This window comes from Delphinus delphis, chromosome 19 (assembly GCF_949987515.2).
Source record: "Delphinus delphis chromosome 19, mDelDel1.2, whole genome shotgun sequence".
Taxonomy (NCBI): domain Eukaryota; kingdom Metazoa; phylum Chordata; class Mammalia; order Artiodactyla; family Delphinidae; genus Delphinus; species Delphinus delphis.
In genome coordinates this window covers 55,723,318-55,742,440 of record NC_082701.1, presented here as the reverse complement: position 1 = coordinate 55,742,440, position 19,123 = coordinate 55,723,318, and the positions used below count along the sequence as shown (strand labels likewise).

Below are 19,123 nucleotides of genomic sequence, written 5' to 3'. Positions count from 1 at the left end.
TATGATTCGAGTACATGGAGATGGTGGAAAGCAGCTGAGCCCGCGGAGTCAACGTTACCTTCATGGCTGAGACTAAGGGGAAGAACCTGGGGCATTTGCCTCGTGCAACAAAATCCGAGAGAGTGCCGAAACACTCAGTAATCAAGATAATATTTTAATGCAGTGTTTAAAAAATCGAAATAGTGCAGAAAAAACTATGACAAACACAACATCAAATTTTTGAATGCAGACAGGATCCATGACAATCCTTCAGTTGCTTTTAGACAGGTGTCCTTACCTACTGAGAGCCTCTATTTCTGGATTAAAATCTTGCTGTCCCTTCAAGTGTCTCTTATAGGACATGGTGTTTAGATCTCTCCACAGTCTGCCATTTATTCATTCAGCAAACCATTTGTTTATCGAGTATCTACTAAGAGCCATACAGAATAGGAATTAAATATTTGTCAAATTAATAAACAAGCAAAAACCTAATTACAGTTGTTTTAAAGACACCCCCAGGGAGACTCTACTGTGGTAGCAAGAAGAAACATTGACAAACTGGTGGGTGTCAGGGGCTGGATTGCATGATGAAGGACACTTAAAATAGGTTTTTCATTTATTAAACCAACAAATATTTAGTATGTGCTAGTGCAGGACACTGTGCATGTCAGTTAAGCATTTTAAAATTTTAATAGGCAGAAGGATCTAGAAGCTCAAAGTACAAGTTGTCAGTATTTATAAGAGCATCCATTTCATGGAGGAATGCATCTTTGGTGAATTACTCTAAAGAAGATATTTACTGGCTACGTATCGCAGCATTCCTCCAGCTGGGCATCAGCAGTAACTAGAGAAGGAGTGGGCAGAGATAGCAGAGACATTTCTTCTCTATTAGTCATGACAAATGAGAGAAATAAACCGAATTGGTAAAAAGTACAGACTCAGTGCAGTGGTGAATAGTTCAGAGAAGAAGATTCTCATTTGGATATGAAATTCTGAGCCTGCCAAGCTCATAGGAAGTCTGCAGTTTGCTATCAGTTAATCTCTACTGTTTAAAGTTTTAGGGAGGGAAGGAAGCAAATTGCATCCCTTGTTCATAAAACCGAATGACCACTTTCAACCCCCAAAAGGGGAGTGTTTGGCAGACGATGTTTAAGGTAATTTCCTGGAGTGCTGTGGGGCCAGTGCTGACCCAGAGTAGCTACAGGCCTCTCTCCTGGAGTGCTGTGGGGCCAGTGCTGACCCAGAGCAGCTACAGGCCTCTCTCCTGGAGTGCTGTGGGGCCAGTGCTGACCCAGAGGCAGCTACAGGCCTCTCTCCTGGAGTGCTGTGGGGCCAGTGCTGACCCAGGGTAGCTACAGGCCTCTCTTTGCGGGAAGGGGATGCTATGGGGAAGAAGAGAATTGCCCTTCTCTCCTGGGATAAGGAGATGAAAGAGACGGGGTAAGGAAGACGAACAGGCTCACCCAGACAACAGGCAGGAAATTAGGTGTAGTAAATGGCGCTATAAGGACACTGCACGGAGCAGTGGTGTGGATGGACCCATTGAACTGAAATGATAACTCAGCTAACACTGATGGAACATCTACAGTGGGTGAGAAAGCATCCTGGAATACTCAGGGGATTCCAAGGTGGGCAAGACACAGTCCCTGCCCCTGAGATGCTGACGATAAATAGGGAAGAGAGTGACATTCATGAGTCATTTTAATACAAAACAAACTCTGGTACATACTAATATAAATATATAAAATATGTTATCTATAAACTATAAAAATAAGACACACATGTATATGATTTTAAATATATATATGCGCATATATATAAATTTTAAAGTGTTAAAGATCCATGTGGGAACTTGATGCTTGTTTTCCTCCTTCTCTGGAAACTGAAGCTAGTGCACGGCACAGAAAAGAGACACAATGCAAGGAAACCGGTGATGTCCTCAAGAAACAGTTGGCATGACTCACCTAGGCTGAATCCACAGGGCAGTACTATGTCCAGGCCCATTTCTCAAAAGGATGCTGTGAAACAGTCCTCTTGTGATCAAGTGAGATCAAAACACCAGTGAGACGGTCCTGGTTAGTTCTCCCGCTGTAACCCCCAAGCCACACATTCTGCTGGGTCACAGACTTGCTGATTGCCCAGCCTTGCGTTTGGATGAATCACAGGATGGCTGACTTTGGTGCTTCATGGAGACCGGGCTGGGGGCCAACAGTCCTGATGCTCTGCATTTCTGATGGCAGCCCCTCATCTGTCAGCCTCGCACCATGAGTGCTGGGGGTCGAGGTTCTTACTTGCTGAGGTGGACAGGAAGGTTTGGCCTTGTGTCAAGGTTCTTGTTTCTCTGGCTCTTGTTCCCGAAAACATGTCTTCCACAGGGACACTGACAGGGGAAATGAACTGTCCTTGGCATCCTATACTCTCTACTTTGTCAGAACAACAAACACAGCTCGATACATCGGGGGCTTGTCTTTTAACCTCTGCTGGTGTCTCTGGCTTTTACATGACTGACCTGGGGCTCCAGGCTCCAGACAAATGGGCAGATCTATTCCCAAGACACGGTTTGTCCCCCACTGTCAATATTGGCAAAGGTGGGGGGATAGATAATAGAAATCTAGCTGGTGAAATCAGTCTTTGGAGGGAAGAGAATCAAAGACCATGTCAACACCGATTTGACTGATTTTTAACCTCTTGGACAAGTCAACTCAGTTTCAGAGAGTTGAACCCACTGGGCCTGGAAATGCAGGCAGTGGGTGCCTCTTGAGGCAGGTCTTGGGTGTGGAAACACAGATGGACCTTTAAGGCCCACCCAGAGCCCTGGGGGAGAGCATCATTTGTGCTGCTACACAATATGAAACGAGAAAGCTGCAGATGAGCCATCCTGCTTGCAAGTCCCTGTGCCTTGGAACTTCCTAGGATGCTTTTGCATCATTCGAGGGAAATGGTAGAATTCCCAAGAACAGCCAGCAACACCCAGCATGGGGCCAGATAGCTTCCAGTTTCTCCAAATAATGTGAATTTTCTAACTAAATGAGTAATTTCTGTTGGCACGAATAAAGGAATGGCCGAATATTCTAGGAGATGTTTCTTGCTCTTTCTTTTAACTCTTTTGCCCCTGCCTTATTTCTTGAAGTTTATTGGATAAGGAACCAAGTTGGTCACCGTCCTTTACAGTAACAGTACCTGTGCACAATGAATAATACTTGTACAGTGTTCGCAAAGCCCGTGGGGACGCAGGACTCCAACTAGCTCTCCTCTTGAGGTTAAGAAAGGGACTTGCCACAGATGCTTGCTGTAGTCTGTTCAGGGGAGAGTCATCATGAGGAAGAACAGTTTGGAAAGCAACCAATGTAAGGAAAAATTGGAGGTATTGAGGCTGTTTATCCTAGGGAACTCGTAACACAGCAGCCGTCTCTAGTTGAAGGATGACTTTACATTATTCCAGGACCAGCTTTTCTGCAGATTGAGCTGTTCGGAAAAGATCATGGTCGCGTAGAGCACACAGAGCTCCCCATCACTGAAATTACTAAAGCTAGAGCAAGTGACAAGGTGTATCGGGCTGGGGAGAAGATTGCCCTCATTGGCCTTGAGTTCCTGGCACTTAAGGAAGAAAAGGGAAGCCCAAAGCCCACGCTCTCCTCCTCCACTAGGCCTTCAGATTCCCTGGAATCTGTCCAGGGTTCATGGAATTGCAGCAATCAGACGTGGCTATCTCCCAGGGATTTATCTAATCCTGATAACTCCTTTAGACCAGGAGATGGACAGTAAATAAACTTGCACAAGGAATTAAAGGCATCCTCCTTGAATGCTATTTGAAGTCAAACCTTTGAAGCAATCTTTCTTCTCCCTGTTTCCCCCTTTCTTTATTTAAAAACATTGTGTCAGGAGCGCTCTCCCGCTGTAATTACCCCCTGTCACTGCTGCTCGGGGACGGTTTTACTAACGGGAGCAAAGCTTGCAGGGCAGATGCATGATGGGCTTTTCTAAAGAGGACCGAGGAGGCTCTTTGTCTCGGAGCTGCAGCTGCTAGTCATGGTCCTGCGGCAGCCCTCATGCTGCCTGCAGCGTCTTACCAGGATGAGAGGCCACCGGCTCAAAGGATTGCCTCTGAACGTGAGCTCCTAGCACCCTTGTGCCACTCCAAAGCGCTGCTTTGTGTGATGGACAGAGGTCCCTGCCAGATTAAGGTTTCCACCGTTGTTAATTGATGACTCTGAGAGCCACCAGCCTGTTGCTGGATCAACAGCCAGGTTGATTATTGGAAGCCACTTTCACAGGAGCGAGCCGTGTGGCATCCTTCACGGCCAGGGGTGAGCCACCCTGCAGAGTGTGCGGTGCTCCTAGTCGGCTTAATTTGAGAGGGGGGCAGTTTTCATCGTAGTAGAATGAAGCACGGGGGAGTTCAAAGGAAGTCTCTGTGCCGTCTTTCTGCAAAGATGCTCACTGAGACAGAGGCGGGTGTCACGCGTTCAGGAGACAGCGTCCTCATGGTGTCGAATCTGAGCGGGAAGATAAGAGTCATAGCGCTCAGAGCTCTTCTGCATGACTCATCTTCGCCTTTTACCCCTGCCGTTGCAGACACAGCCACAGAACGGACTCAGGGCCCTTCAGGCAGGGGATGGGCGATCCAGGGCCGCTTGATTCCTCAGACTCTGAACAGCGCTGGGTCCCTTTAGGGTTGTCCTGGTTTTCAAACCATTCAATACCAGATTCCACCCTATCCCGTGGCATCTGTATACAAATCTCTTTGTTTCTTCCTATGGTGGAGTTCAGTAATTGAGGATCATCTGTCCGGGGGAAGAAAAGCACCAATTACGACCTTTCTTACATTTCTGAGAATCACACCAAAGCAAGGAAATAAGCTGGAAACGGCTAATTGTTTCTGAACTCTAGAATATAAGTATAAATTGAATAGTGTACGTGGCACACATTAATTTGTTCCAACAAAATCTGATGCTTTGGGTTTAAACACAAAGCCCGAAGCTTAATGCCCGCTCTTCACGTGTGGGGATGGTGGGTGGAAGCAGTGGTCCCTGCAGTCAGGTCAGCTCTCTCCTCCACAGCCTCCCCTTCCTTCTGGCAAAGGCCGACGTAGCTTTTGAATAGATCATCATCATCATCATCACAGCCTGTCTGCATGTTGATTTACTTTGACAAACAGGGAATTCCCTAGCAGTTCAGTGGTTAAGATTTGGTGCTTTCACTACCATGGACTGGGTTCTATCCCTGGTCAGGGAACTGAGATCCCGCATGCCACGCATTGCGGCCAAAAAAAGAGGATAATTTGACAAACAATACCTCAGCACCTATTCTGTGCTGGACTCTGCCTAGGAATACAAAGACAGATAAAACTTCTAGGAGAGCTACATATATAGATAACCATTATGTACAAGAAAGTGCTGTGATAGAAAGTACAAGCTATCAGGGTATAGAGAAGGGAATGTTGAATTAGGAACAGTGAGGGTCACTAACAGCTGTTCAGAGATTAAACACGGGTGCATTTGGAAGAACTGTTTCTTAGGACTAAAAAAATATGGTGAGGCAGGTGAAAGCTTATCTTTGGACTCCAGCTTTTCAGTCTGTACCCTTATATTCAGGACTCTTTTGGGGGCTAATGGCAGAAAACGAACTCAGTTTTGCGTAAGCTAAGAAAAGGAATGCATGCATTGGCATCACAAAAAGTGCAAGATGCAGATTTCAAGCGTGACTGGGTCTGAGGTCTCTAATGTTAGGGCTTGGTCTCTCTTCTTGCTGGCTTTTTCACGGAGATCCTTCACATATGGTGATAAGGGGACCACCGCACCGGTGACTCAGGGCTATGGTCTACCTTCTCAACAACCTTAGTGAAAGGGTACCTCTTCCCCCACAGTCACACGGAAGTTCTGGAATGGTTGTTTCTTTGGTTGGCTTGGTTTAAATGCCCACCACACCTGTGCTAATCACTGTGGCCAGGGAGACAGGCACCTCTCATGGTCTTGCTCCTGGGTCCACCCAAACCACGTGGGCAGAGAGTGGGGAGGGGTGTTCCTTACGGCCGACTGAAGTGTGCTTACAGGAAGCTGGTGGATGGATGGCAGCAGACCCAGCAGGTGCCCACGGTTCCTTTTCAGCCCTGATTCTACTCGAAGTTTCCCTCCACTTTCCCTGAGGACCTCAGGATAGGATTGACATATTTAGCAAAATACAGGCCATCTAGGTAAATTTGAATTTCTAATAAGTAACAAATAATTTTTCGGTGTATGTCCCAAGGTTGTTGTTTATCTGAAACTTAAATATAACTGGGTGGGCATCTTACTTTTCATCTGGAATCATGCCTTAGCACTTCTCAGAAAAAACCATTGAAACACTGAAGTATAAGAAGTTCTTAATAGCTTAAAATACTACTTAATGTGAGTTTTTGTTGCTGTTGTTTTTTGTCAGACAAGATTTGAACTGGCCTTGGTTCAGCTGAAGCAGTGGTTATCAACTTTGCCTGCACACCGGAATCTTCCAAGGAGTTTTAAAAATACTTAAAACAAAAAATACTGGGTCCCACCTTATATGTACTGAATCAGAATATCTGAGCTGGGGGCTTAGAATGTCTCAAGCCTCCCTAGGAGACTTCCGTGTATGGCCAGGATTGAAAAGCATGGAGCAAAAGCGTTAATTCTTTTATTTATTTTTTAATTTACTAATTTATTTTTAAATTTGTATTGGGAGTATAGTTGATTTACAATGTTGTGTTAGTTTCTGCTGTACAGCAAAGGGAATCAGTTATACATATATCAACTCTGTTTTCAGATTCGTTCCCCATATGGGTCATTACAGAGTATTGAGTACAGTTCCCTGTGCTATACAGTAGGTCCTTACTAGTTATCTATTTCATATATAGTAGTGTGTATATGTCAATCTCAGCATGAATTCTTTGAAGATAATTTGTGCATTAGAAAACAGAGAAAAAGGGGTCTGGATGCTGCTCCCAGTTTTTCTACACTAGTAGGCAGTCATCCACTCTGCCTACTACAAGATGATTTCTGGTTCACAGAGCACACTGACAAGTTTGATAAAAAGTCACCCTCGGAATGATTTCTCCAACGTCAGGTGGCAAATGCAGCCAGAGTGTAATTTTTACAAATGAGTGCTGATGGAGACTCCTTCCTGAAAGAACAAAGAATGTGGGAAAGATGGTGACATGGTCGTTTAGCTGACATTTAGTAAAGGAATCTTTTATTTTCTGCAAGCGTTAGCTATGCAGTTTCAACACTTTCTGCTAAGCCTTTTAATCATGGGAGATTCGCAAGTTGGGCCTTAGTAGAAGCATCTTCAGTGGACACGAGGATGGGCAGTTTTGGGGTGGTCACCCTGTATTCACTCTGTGTATTCCCCTTTCTGCTTCTCTGCTCCCTACATCTCTTGTAGCATGTTGGGTCGTGTGACTGTGGCATTGGCCTTAAGTACATTCATATGTACATATATATATATATATATATATATATATATATTTCTCTAGTTACACACGGTGCATCCCAAATTGTAGTTTACAGTTGAATTGTATCAGAGTCACTTGGAAAGCTTAATGAACACACACACACACACACACACACACACACACACTCTCTCTCTCTCTCTCTCTCTCTCTCTCTCTCTCTCTCTCCTCTCTCTCTCTCTCTCTCTCTCTCTCTCTCTCTCTCTCTCTCTCTCTCTCTCTCTCTTACACCCTTTCATCCCATCCCAGTCACTTGACACAGCTGGTTTAGGGTAGAGTACAGAACATTTTCTATAGGTGATCGAAAATACCGCCCCAAGTGCTTCTACTGCACATTCAGCTTGGAGAACCACTAGGCTAATTTTCAGTGTCCTCAACCTACATGGGGTGAGGTCGATGATAATGAAAGTGACCATTTATTGAGTGTATACGATGCCTGAAGCACTATGAGAGGACCCCAACAACATACATCATCTCCTTTCGCCCTCCGTGTGCCCAACGAGCTTTATTCCCACTTTACAAATGGAGAAATGGAGGAAATGTCAGGATCACCTTGTGCATGGCAGAGCTGGGACTTGCATCCAGATCTTGATGTGTCTCCAGTGCCTGGGCCATCATGCTTGACATTTTATTGTCCTTATGGCTACGGGGCTGGCATGTAGGGCCTGAGGGCATCAGGTCAGGTGTCTGAAGGCTCTATTCCTGGATGGGCTGTCCAGCTACTTTTGCTCCTAGGCTCTCCTGTTTGATCACACATCTTACTGGGCAGAGCAAACTAGAAGCCACGTGAAGAAAGGTTTGATGTCTTGCTATGATTCCTAGAACCAATCCCAATGACCTGTCCTCTGGAGGTGGTTATTCAGTACTCCTTACTGACTGTGAGGCCGGGGGTCCCTGACATATGAGGAGATTGAGAGGATTGGAGTGTGTCTCCCTGGGGACTTCACCTCATTGGGTAAAAGACAGTGCTCTTTTTTTTTTTTTAAACCTTTGAGCAAAATATTTATTGAAACTAGACTAAACAATCCCACAGTTAGTTAGGGTCTTAGAGGTCATTTGACCAGACTCTCCACCTGATTTATGATACCAAGGAACAATTTCAGATTGTTTAGAGTCTTATAATAGCTAATTAACTTCTGTGTAGGATTCCATATTTGTCCTTTGGTTCAAGGTTGTTTGACTTTGTGGTCGAAGTTTGCTATATCTGCAGTATTTTTTTTCCTTTTTGATCTGTCAAGAACCAATGGAGGTATGTAAAAACTTGCAGATATATAAATATTTCTACTTGTAATTTGAGACAGCGCTTCTTGTAACATTACCTCTGAGCTCTTCCACTGGCTCAGTTCCCTCTGAAATGATGAAGTACCTTACTGATAATTCATCAGAAGAGTGAGGCACCGTCACATATGAAGAACAAGTTAAGATGAGACAATAAACAAGACCCTTTTGCAAGGAGAAAGCTTTGATCTGTCACCTGAGCTTCCCATGTCCTTCTGTATAAACACCCATTAAGCCTCCAGAGGCTTAGTAAACAGAACGGTGTGAGGTTGGGATGTTTCCAGAGTGGAAAAAAAAATTATTCTGAAATCTCCAAAGAGTTCATGATTTTTGCAACTGGGGCTTCCTGCACTGTTGTGTATGCTGTTAGCACAGCTCTGTTTCAATACTGTAATAGTTTTATAATGTGCTTCCAGCTGCTTGCTACCCCAAGTGGCTGGTTATTTAAAACAGATCTTTGGTAAATATGGTATTTTTTTCTCACATTCCCCGTTTCTTCCTGCTGATTGCTCATGCTAAGAGGCCATGAGGGCCTGCTCTCCTCTACTCTCACATTCTCGAGCTAAATAAGGGGTGAAGACATATGAATGCACAGGAGAGAGGTGGGTCACAGAGATGTTCTCAGGAACTCAGTAGCAGAGGCATCCATACGTGTTGAGGATGCAGTGGTGCAGGGGTCGATGATCAGCCCTTGAGCTGTTAACAATGAGGCCACTGTTTTCGATTCCGCCTCGGATGGTGGCAACCCGGAAGCCAGTACCTCTCATCAGCAGGCAATGAGAATGATTTACTGGTGCCCTTGCACTTCCCAGGGGGGCTGTTCTCTTGGCTTGGTGGGCTGTCAAGATTTATCTTGCAGACGTCGTCTAGTTAGTCTCTGAGCTGAGTGAGTCAGTGGAAACCCAACTAATTTTTCTGTCATTGACATCACAGATCTGCAGCTTCAAGGGATCTTACAGATTATCTTGCCCTGTGGTTCTTACTGGGGGCTTCAGGGAGATCTTGGGTCGGCAGAAGTCCTTCAATGCAAAGTGAGGGGTCAGAGAGGAGGAGGACTCCCGGCTTCTTGCTATGCTTCAAGCAGAACTGCTGCCCTTTCCTGTCTTTTCTATTTAGGTTCTGTGTAAGGTTTTGTGCAGTCCAGTAGGGAATATTTATTTTGGTTTCTTGGCTTCGATAGTATATATTATCCTTTCCCAGTAGCAGCCAGGTTCCTTTTGAGGAATTACCTCTCCCACACGATTTCTAGTCTTGGTAGGACTGTGCATCCAGAAGTCTGTTGTGCAGTGGGAGATAAAAGGGGTCTCAGAGTCTCCTTCTCCCAGATCTGCCTGCTTTCTGCCCTGTGCAGCCAGTGAAGAGGCCACCTCCCCTAAGTGTGGCCAGTCACCTGCCAGAACTGGGCATAATGAACAGGAATGCACAGGCCAGTGGAACGGCTGGGATGCATCTACGCCAGCATCGTTGCCCTGGTTTGCTCTGTTATATGTCTACTTCTCCAGTTGCTGCTGCCAAGCCCCTTGCAGTGCTTTGGTTCCCTATCATTTCTTGAACCTGGATCTCCAGCTTTCAAATCAATTCCATGACATCTGATATCCTAATTAATTACTTTCTTTATAATCAAAATACCTTCACTTATATAAAAACTTTTATTTGATAGAGAAAAAAAAATGAGGGCAAGACCAGGTCTATACCTGGTCCCCTGGCACTAAATTAGAATTCAGACTGGCTCTTAGAAGTCCCCTGGCACTAAATTAGAATTCAGACTAGCACCTGAATCCAGCTTTCTGACTAAGCTCTTTCTCCTGCTCAAGTGCCTACAGTAAACGGACAGGCAGCACAAATGAGTTCTTGATCCTATTTTCCTTAAATTACGTGGCCTTCCCAATCCTTTATTTCCCTGGTTTGATTGGAAATGAGTCACAGAAAAATATTTCTTTACTATGAAATAATAATGTGAAGACGATAACAATTGGCAAGTGACATTTTGCTTCAATATTAGGCATGCAAGAGGGAGTTGTGGAGATTGTGGAAAACTAGGGACTACTCTCTCTATAAAAGTAATTGGCCTCTATTCAGCTCTAGTTTGTTACCGCCCTGGAATAGTTTGGCCACCACCTTGCCAGAAATAACTATTTATTTAAAAAACACGTGGAAATCTGAATTTTTTTAATGTAAAATGTTCTGATCTTTTTAGTGGTGTCTTAAATTGTTTAAAACCACATTGAATTTCAAGCAACATGTCTCTGGGCTGGATTTAGCCTGTGGACCATTGGGTTGTACCATCTGTCTTATCTCCAGTTCATTCCTTCTTTTTCCCATGAATGTATATCCCACACCTGCTATGTGAAAGTGTGGATGACTCCTTGCTATCCTGGAGAACTACTGGGAAGAAACTGCATTGTGAGTCCTTACATGCTCTCCAGCAGAAAGAAAAATGCAAGCTTGATTCATCTTCAACTTCTGTATCTTTGTAATTTTAGCTAAAGTTCAGGGTGAAGGAAAAGGTTTAATTAATGGATTCATTAATTAGAGTGTTGAGTTTTCCTACAGGGATAAAATGAGTGTCTGTGGAGCAATTCTGTCACATAGATCATTATCTAGAAAGGTCAGACATGAAGAAATACTGATTTCAGGTGTTTAGGATAATTCCACTTCAGCCCTGGGTAGAAAAAGCCTCAGTGATGCATGTTTCCAGATCTATGGCCAAGTGAAAGAACATACATTTTTAAAATGGTATAAATAAAATACAAGACAGAAAAAGAATAAAATGGTATATAATGTAAAATAATGACCTAAAAAAGTGGCTTGCCTTATAATGAGTAAAGATGAAGACTGAAAATTATTTTTTAGGAAACATAAAACATGCCGCAGGGACTCCCCACAGTAGGATTCTAGGACAAATCTGGCCCACAGCAGGTTTTTGTAAATAAAGTTTTATTGGCACACAGCCATGACCATTTGTTTAGGTATTGTCTGTGACTACTTTTGTGCTACAGCAGAGCTGAGTAGTTGCAATAGAGCCTGTATGGTTCGCAAAGTTTAAAATTTTTACTGTCTGGCTCTTTAGAGAAAACACTGCCAACCCTTGGTCTAGAGAGGGTTACGTCCTGTTTTAGAGATAAAAAATAAAGATGTGTCAGAAGAGGATAGTGTGGACCAAGGTCTAGAGTCAAGGCAGCGAGAAGTGGTAGAATTCAGGGTTTATTTTGAAGGTTCACTCAAAAGGATTGTCGGTGGATTAAGTGAAGGTTTATGAGGGGAAAGAGGTAGGAGAAGTAAGGGAGGGGCCTTGGAGCAGGGCAGGACCCCTCAGCCTCTTGGAATCTTGAGCCCCTGAATTGCCCATTTTGAGCTTCATCCAGGTGGATAGTGTCTTGCTTCTAAATTAGAATTACATTGGAGCTGATGTGCCCCTGGAAGAAGGAGAGATTACAGTCCGTGGGTGGGCATGTTTCTGAGTAAATGTGGAGACCTCATTTTATGGGGAAAAAAATGCAAGACTTTAGACTAGTAGTTTAACAGACATCAGCTGTCCACAGCAGCTTAGTCCAGGATGGGATTTTGATTTGAAAGTAGAGGTTACCATTTGGTCCCACAGGGCAACAACTTTTTTTGTGGGGGGGAGCAGAGGAACTGCAGTATTTTCTTTTGGGGGGGGGTTGGCCACGCAGCATGGCATGCAAGATCTTAGTTCCCCGACCAGGGATTGAACTCATGCCCCCTGCAGTGGAAACACAGAGTCTTAATCACTGGACCACCAGGGAAGTCCCCCCCCCCCTTTTTTTTTTGGAACTGGAGTTTTTGAAAGAGGTACAAACAGTTCTGATACATCTGGAGGAACTTTTATAGCATATGTGGCAAATACTGCTAATTGGACCATTATTCCTAATCTGCTTCTTCCTTGATTATTTTACCTGGAATCATGGGCATCTGGGATGAAGGTCATGTTTCCAGGGTCCTTTGCAAATAGGTGTGACTGTGTGACTAAGCTTTGGCGGATGGGTTGGAGAGGGCCCAGCTTCTGGGGAGGACCCTTCAAGGTATGATTCCTGCCTCTCGTTCTAGTGTCTTTCTTCCTGTGGGCTGGAATGGATATTTAGTGATTCACTCCAGCAGTCGTCTTGAACCGTGAGGTAGTCTCAAGAATGGAAGCTGTGAATAGTAGAACAGCAAAAAGTAAGGAGCCAGTGACTAATACAACAGAGCATCATGCACTATGGGCATCCCCCTTTTTCAAACAATGCTCCATTGAGTTTTGAATATTTCTCACAGCTGGATTAACTTTACGTAATATAGTATGTACTCTGAAGACGTGTCAGTTCGGATTGTTTTGACCCTGTGTTGCAGCTGGGAGTTTAAATGCTTTGTCCAAAGTTACCAGACTTGTGAACTCTGTGGCCATTGGAAGATCCCTTCTTTCATTCCTGACATTGGTAGTGTATATGTTCTCTCTTTTCTTCCTTGTCAGTCTTACTATATTGATTTTTATCAATCTCTTCAAAGAACCAGCATTTGATTCTATTTATTTTCTCTATTGTTTTTTCTGTTTTCAATTCCTTCCTTCAGTTTGTTATACCAATTTTGCTTTTTTTTTTTGAGACTTTTTTTCTTTTTCAGCATGCACATTTAATTCTATGAAAGTTTTCTCTAAGCACTGTTGAGCTACAACCTGTAACTTTCTACTTTTGTGTGTTCATATTGTTTCAAAATATTTTCTAATTTCCTTTGAAACTTCCACTTTGACACATTATTTAAAGGTGTATTGCTTTTTTCCAAGTATTTAGAGATTTCCCTTTTATATTTCTGTTATCGATTTCTAGGTTAATTCTATTATTAGCAGAGAACATACTTTGTGTGATTTTAATTCCTTTAAATTTGTTCAGGTTTGTTTTATGAATACAGATATGGTCTATCCTGGAGACATGTTTCATGTGCACTTGAAAAGAATGTATATTCAGCTGTTGGGTGGAGCTGAATGTCGATTAGACACAGTTAACTGATGCTGTTATTCATTCCTTCTATGTCCTTGCTGATTTTTTATCTATCAGGTCTGTCAGTTACTTAGAAGTGTCTCCAGCTACATTGTGGATTTGTCTTTTTTTTTTAGTTCTGTCAATTTTTGCTTTGTGTATTTTTAATCTCGGTAGTTATGTGCATATATATTTAGGATTGTTATGTCTTTTGATGAATTGACCCTTTTGTCATTATGTAATCTCATTCTTTATCCTTGGTAATTTTCTTTGTTCTGAAGTTTACATAGCCTGATATATCCACTACTGATTTCTTTCATTTACTGTTTACATGGTATACCTTTTTCTAGATGTTTGCTTTTAACTATATCTTTATATTTATATTGGATGTTTTGGGATAACATAAAGCTAGATCATGTGTCTATTCTGATAAACTCTGCCTTTTAACTGGTGTGTTTAATGGATATATATTTAAAGAAAATACTGGTATGCTTGAATTTTAGTCTGCCGTTTAATTACGTTTTCTGTTTGTGCCCACTTTTTCATTGCTTTGTTCCCCTTTCTTGCTTTATTTTGGGTTATTTGAATTTTTTTTGGTATTCTTTTTTTTTTTTTTTTTTTTTTTTTTTCCAGTACGCGGGCCTCTCACTGCTGTGGCCTCCCCTGTTGCGGAGCACAGGCTCCCGACACGCAGGCTCAGCAGCCATGGCTCACGGGCCCAGCCGCTCCGCGGCATGCGGGATCTTCCCGGACTGGGGCACGAACCCGTGTCCCCTGCATCGGCAGGCAGACTCTCAACCACTGCACCACCAGGGAAGCCCTGTATTCTATTTTAATTCATTTATTGTTTTTTTTTCACTGTGTCTCTTGGTATATATATATTTTTAATTGAAGCTATAGTGATTATAATATTCATACATATATTTTCACGGTCTACTTAGAATACATATTTTACTGTTTCACATGGAATGTAGCCACCTTGTCATTATGCAGGTCTCTTCACTCTCTTCCCTTTGTCTCTTCTTAGGTATTATGTCTACATACATCAGATGACGGTATGGTTTTCTGTTTCAGCCAAGTATAAATATTTAAGGGAAGGATAGTCTATTATGTTTATGCAAATGCTTACCATTTCTGTTGCTCTCTCTTTACTTTTTTTTCAAATAACACCATAGCACTTCACAGGTAGTACAAGTACCTTGTAATAACAAAATATTCCTGACTCCTTCCTCCTACCCCTTGTACTATTACTGTCATTATTTCAATTATACATAAGCATAGATCTATAGATACAGATATATAGGTAATCAATAAATTGTTGTTATTACTTTAAACTGTTATCTGTTACATCAGTTAAGAATAAGAAAATCAAATATTTTATTTTACCTCCACTCATTCACTCTCTGATCCTCTTCTTTTCTTTATGTAGACCCACGTTTCTGACCTGTATCATTTTCCTTCTCTCTGAAGAACTTCTTTTAACATTTCTTCCAAGGCTACTGGCAACAGATTTTCTCAATATTTATTTGTCTGAGAAAGTCTTTATTTCTCCTTCATTTTTGAAGGATAAATTCAGAGTATAGAATTCTAGGTTGGTGGGTTTCTTTCTATCAAAGCTAAATATTTTACACCACTCTCTTCTTGTTTAAATGCTTTACGAGGAGCTGTCAGATATAGTTCTTGTCTTTCCTGCTCTGTTGGTAAGGCATTATTTCCTCTTGCTTCTTTCAGGAGTTTGTTTGTTTAACCTTTGATTTTCTATAGTTTGAAAATGATATGCCTGGGTGTAGTTTTCTTGTTTGTGTTTTTGTTTGTTAGCATTTACCTGCTTGGTGTTCTCTGAGATTCCTGGATCAGGAAGGAGTCTGACATTAATTTGGGGACATTCTCAGTCATTATTGCTTCCAGTATTGCTCTGTTCCTTTCTTTCTTCTCCTCCTGTTATTCCCATTATGCTTACGTTACACCTTTTGAAGTTGTCCCACATTTCTTGGATATTCTGTTCTGTTTTTATTTTTTATTCAGTCTGTTCAGTTTTGGAAGTTTCCATTGTCATATCCTCAAGCTAAGAGAGTCTTTCCTCAGCAGTGTCCAGTCTGATAATGAGCCCATCAAAAGCATTCTTTATTTTGGTTACGTTGTTTTTGATCTCTAGCATTTGTTTTCAATTCCTTCTTAGAATTTTCATCTTTTTGTTTATGTATCCACTTGTCTACTTTTTCCATTAAAGTTCTTAGCATATTAATCATAGTGTTTTTAAATTCCTGGTCCAACATTCCTGCCATATCTGACTCTGGTTCTGGTGCTTGTTTAGCCTCTTCAAACTATATTTTGCCTTTTAGTGTGTCTTGTAATTTTCTCCTGAAAGGCAGACATGATATACTGGGTAAAAGGAACTGTGGTGAATAGTTCTTTAGTAATATATTGCTAAGGTGTGTGAGAAGGGGATGCATTAGCTGTCAGTGTTTTGGTGAACGAGTGCCCCTGAACTGTGAACTTCACTCGTGCCCCCTTTAGGTGGGAAAGAATGGCTGGAGGGGCTGCAGTTGTGTGCTTCCCTTCCCCTAAGTCAGTTAGGCTCTAATAAACCCTAGCAGGTTAGGCTCTGGTAAAATAGTTTCTCCTGAGGTCAGGCCTTGTTAAAAAGAACAAAATGCTCTGGCACATTTCAAAAGGATTCCTTTTATCTTCCCTCTGCAGGAAGCAATTATTCCCCACATATAAAATAACTTCTTTAGGGATTAACTCATTTTCCTCTGATGTTTGTAGTCAAGGTGCATGGTTGAGAACAGTTTTAATATTCATTTTAACCATTATTTATCTGCATAAAATTGTTAGGTGTTTGATATCTTCACTGGGAGAGGCTGGGGAGGACTGCATTCTAATTCCATTCAAGACTCAGCCTTTTGAGGAATAACCCTTGTTTTTTGTTGTTTTTTAAATGTTTGTTTGTTTGTTTTTGTTTTTTTGGCTGTGCTGCACAGCTGGCAGTATCTTAAGTTCCCTGACCAGGGATTTCACCTGCAGTGAAAATGCCGAGTCCTAACTACTGGACCACCAGGGGAATTCCCACCCTTGTTCTAATTGTACCTATGCTTTCCTTCTCTGTTTTCCAGTATCACTTTTTCAGGTACCAGTGCATTCATCCCCTTCCTTATTTTACAGACAGGAAAATAAAGGCCAAAGGTGTATTGGGTTCTCACAGAAAATTATTCACAAAGACAGCTTCTGTCTCATTATATAATCATATTAACTGGAGAGGAGAAGGGGCGGATGCTGAAAATGTTGGTAGGCATGCAGTATGAGAAAAAGTTAACTGAAGACGGGACCTCCAGACACGGGAATGGTTATTGTGCAGAGCTGAAGATGTAGGGATCACTTCCTCTTGAGATATATCGAAAGAAGTTTCTAGACACTTCTGTGTCTTCGTTGTTGTTTGTCCCTCAATCGTGCCTGCCCTTCTTACTCTGCTGAAATCCTTCTGGTCAGGGCCACCCGTGATCTGTTCTGACCACATCCCACAGACATTTCCTAGTTTTTATCTTAACTGACCTCTTTTTGGTATTTAACACTATTCTATTGTTCACTTCTTGAAAATTCTCTCTTTCCTGGATTTTTGAGATAGTACAGAATCTTGGATTTATTTATACTTTCTGGCGATTCCTTTTCAGTGTTTCCATAACCCTCTTCCTCCAATAAACCCTTCAGTATTGGTGTTCCCCATCAGCCAGGTTCTCTTCCAGTTTCTTTCATGCCTTTGGTGTGTGGACTTGTGAAAAACCTCATTCACCCTGACATCATTGAATATCACCATTATCCTGGTGACATCCAAATCTCTGTCTCCATCTCAGTCTTTTAATCGACCTCCCCACTTGGATATTTTCTAGGCTTCTCAGGTATAATACCTTTAAAACAATTTTTACCAGGTACTTCCCTCCCCATGCCGTGTTTCTCTGCAGTATTACCTGTTTCAGCAACTAGTACGGCCACCTACCCAATTACCTAAGTGGAAAAGGTGGGAGTTTTTCTCTGCAGGATTGAAATCACCTCCTAATCTATATACCTGCCTCTTGTCTCAGACTCCTTCAGTCTTTTTACATAAAACTTCCAGAGGAAGAAGACATGCAAATCTGAGGCAGAATTGTTCAGTGTCTCCTTATTTCCACCAAGATATAATCTCAAGTTCATTCTGACCTTGCAGATTGAAAGTGGGGATGGGTAGGATAGGAGGTGGTGAAGTGGGTATCATACCTGGCAAAGACTGGTGCAGAACAGACTCAATGAACCCGAGAGCCAAGGATTTCCATCCAAGAGAGATTTAATTTAATGAAAAGCCAAGTCAAAATAGATAATGAAGCAAAAATCTAATCTAGCTATTTCTGGCATTGCCTCTGGTTTATATTCAGTCCATATGGTTTTGTGTGTAGATGTCTGTATGTGTGTGTGAGTGTATCGTAGACCCTTAAAATTAGGTGCAAACAAGGCTAGTCAAAGCAGGCTCCATCTCCATCACTGAGTTTTCCTTTTTGATGTTCTCTGCTCCGTCTCCTCAACCAATACATTCTGTACTCCAGCTAATCCACACTAGTTGAATTTCCCCAGGTGGGCTGTGCTTTCCAGTTCTTTGCACATGCTGCTGGCTCTGAGAGAATGAATGTTCCCCCGCTCCTCCTTTACTTGGCTAACTGTCAACATTGCCCAATTCTTCGCTCCTTTCGTACCCTCTGGAAATCATTCCCTGACACCTTTACACTTGTCTTCATGAGACCGTCTCCATGCACTCAGAGCATACTTCTCTCTTCACTTGGAATTGTATCAATTGTATCAATTGGAATTGCAATTTTTAGGAACTTAATGTGACTCCATTTAGACCTGAAACTATGTAACAAGCTTTCAGTCTCTTTCATTACCTTTATTATCTTTACCATTATCATTTCTGTACAGAGAGACATACCATACATGCTTTTGATGCTCTGGATGGAAGAGAAACAACCAAAAGAAGCCATCAGAGGAGTGATTACCAAGAAGAATCAGAATCTCTTATGTGAGTCTCTTAATACAAGTTTATAAATCTTTCCCTCTTACAGTTACTGCATTCAATCCTGACAACAGCCTCTGAGGAGGGCATGATTATCACTATTTTACAGATGATGAACTGAGGAGTCCCTCAGGATAAATGCCTGATAGAGTTTCCTGTCTAGCCTTAGACCGTGACCTGACAGCTGTGGCTCTTGATGTTTCTGAGGTGTCAAAGGGACAGGACGCAGTCATGGGAGAGAGAACCTCCCCACGCTGTGCTGAACCATCTAACCCTCTCTGGCACTGCAGCCCCATTAGCACTCTTGATACAGTCTATCTGCTTCTGTCTTTTTTTTTTTTTTTTTGGCGGTACGTGGGCCTCTCACTGCTGTGGCCTCTCCCGTTGCGGAGC

General features: G+C 42.4%; 1 long non-coding RNA gene across 1 annotated transcript in view; it reads left to right on the top strand.

Annotated features, from left to right (window-relative positions):
* Positions 1–19,123, top strand: part of LOC132415292 (uncharacterized) — a 104,134-nt gene that overhangs the window by 63,105 nt on the left and 21,906 nt on the right. Inside the window, exon 2 of the long non-coding RNA XR_009517117.1 lies at positions 18,637–18,736. This is a non-coding gene — a long non-coding RNA (uncharacterized lncRNA). The remainder of the gene's footprint in view (positions 1–18,636; positions 18,737–19,123) is intronic.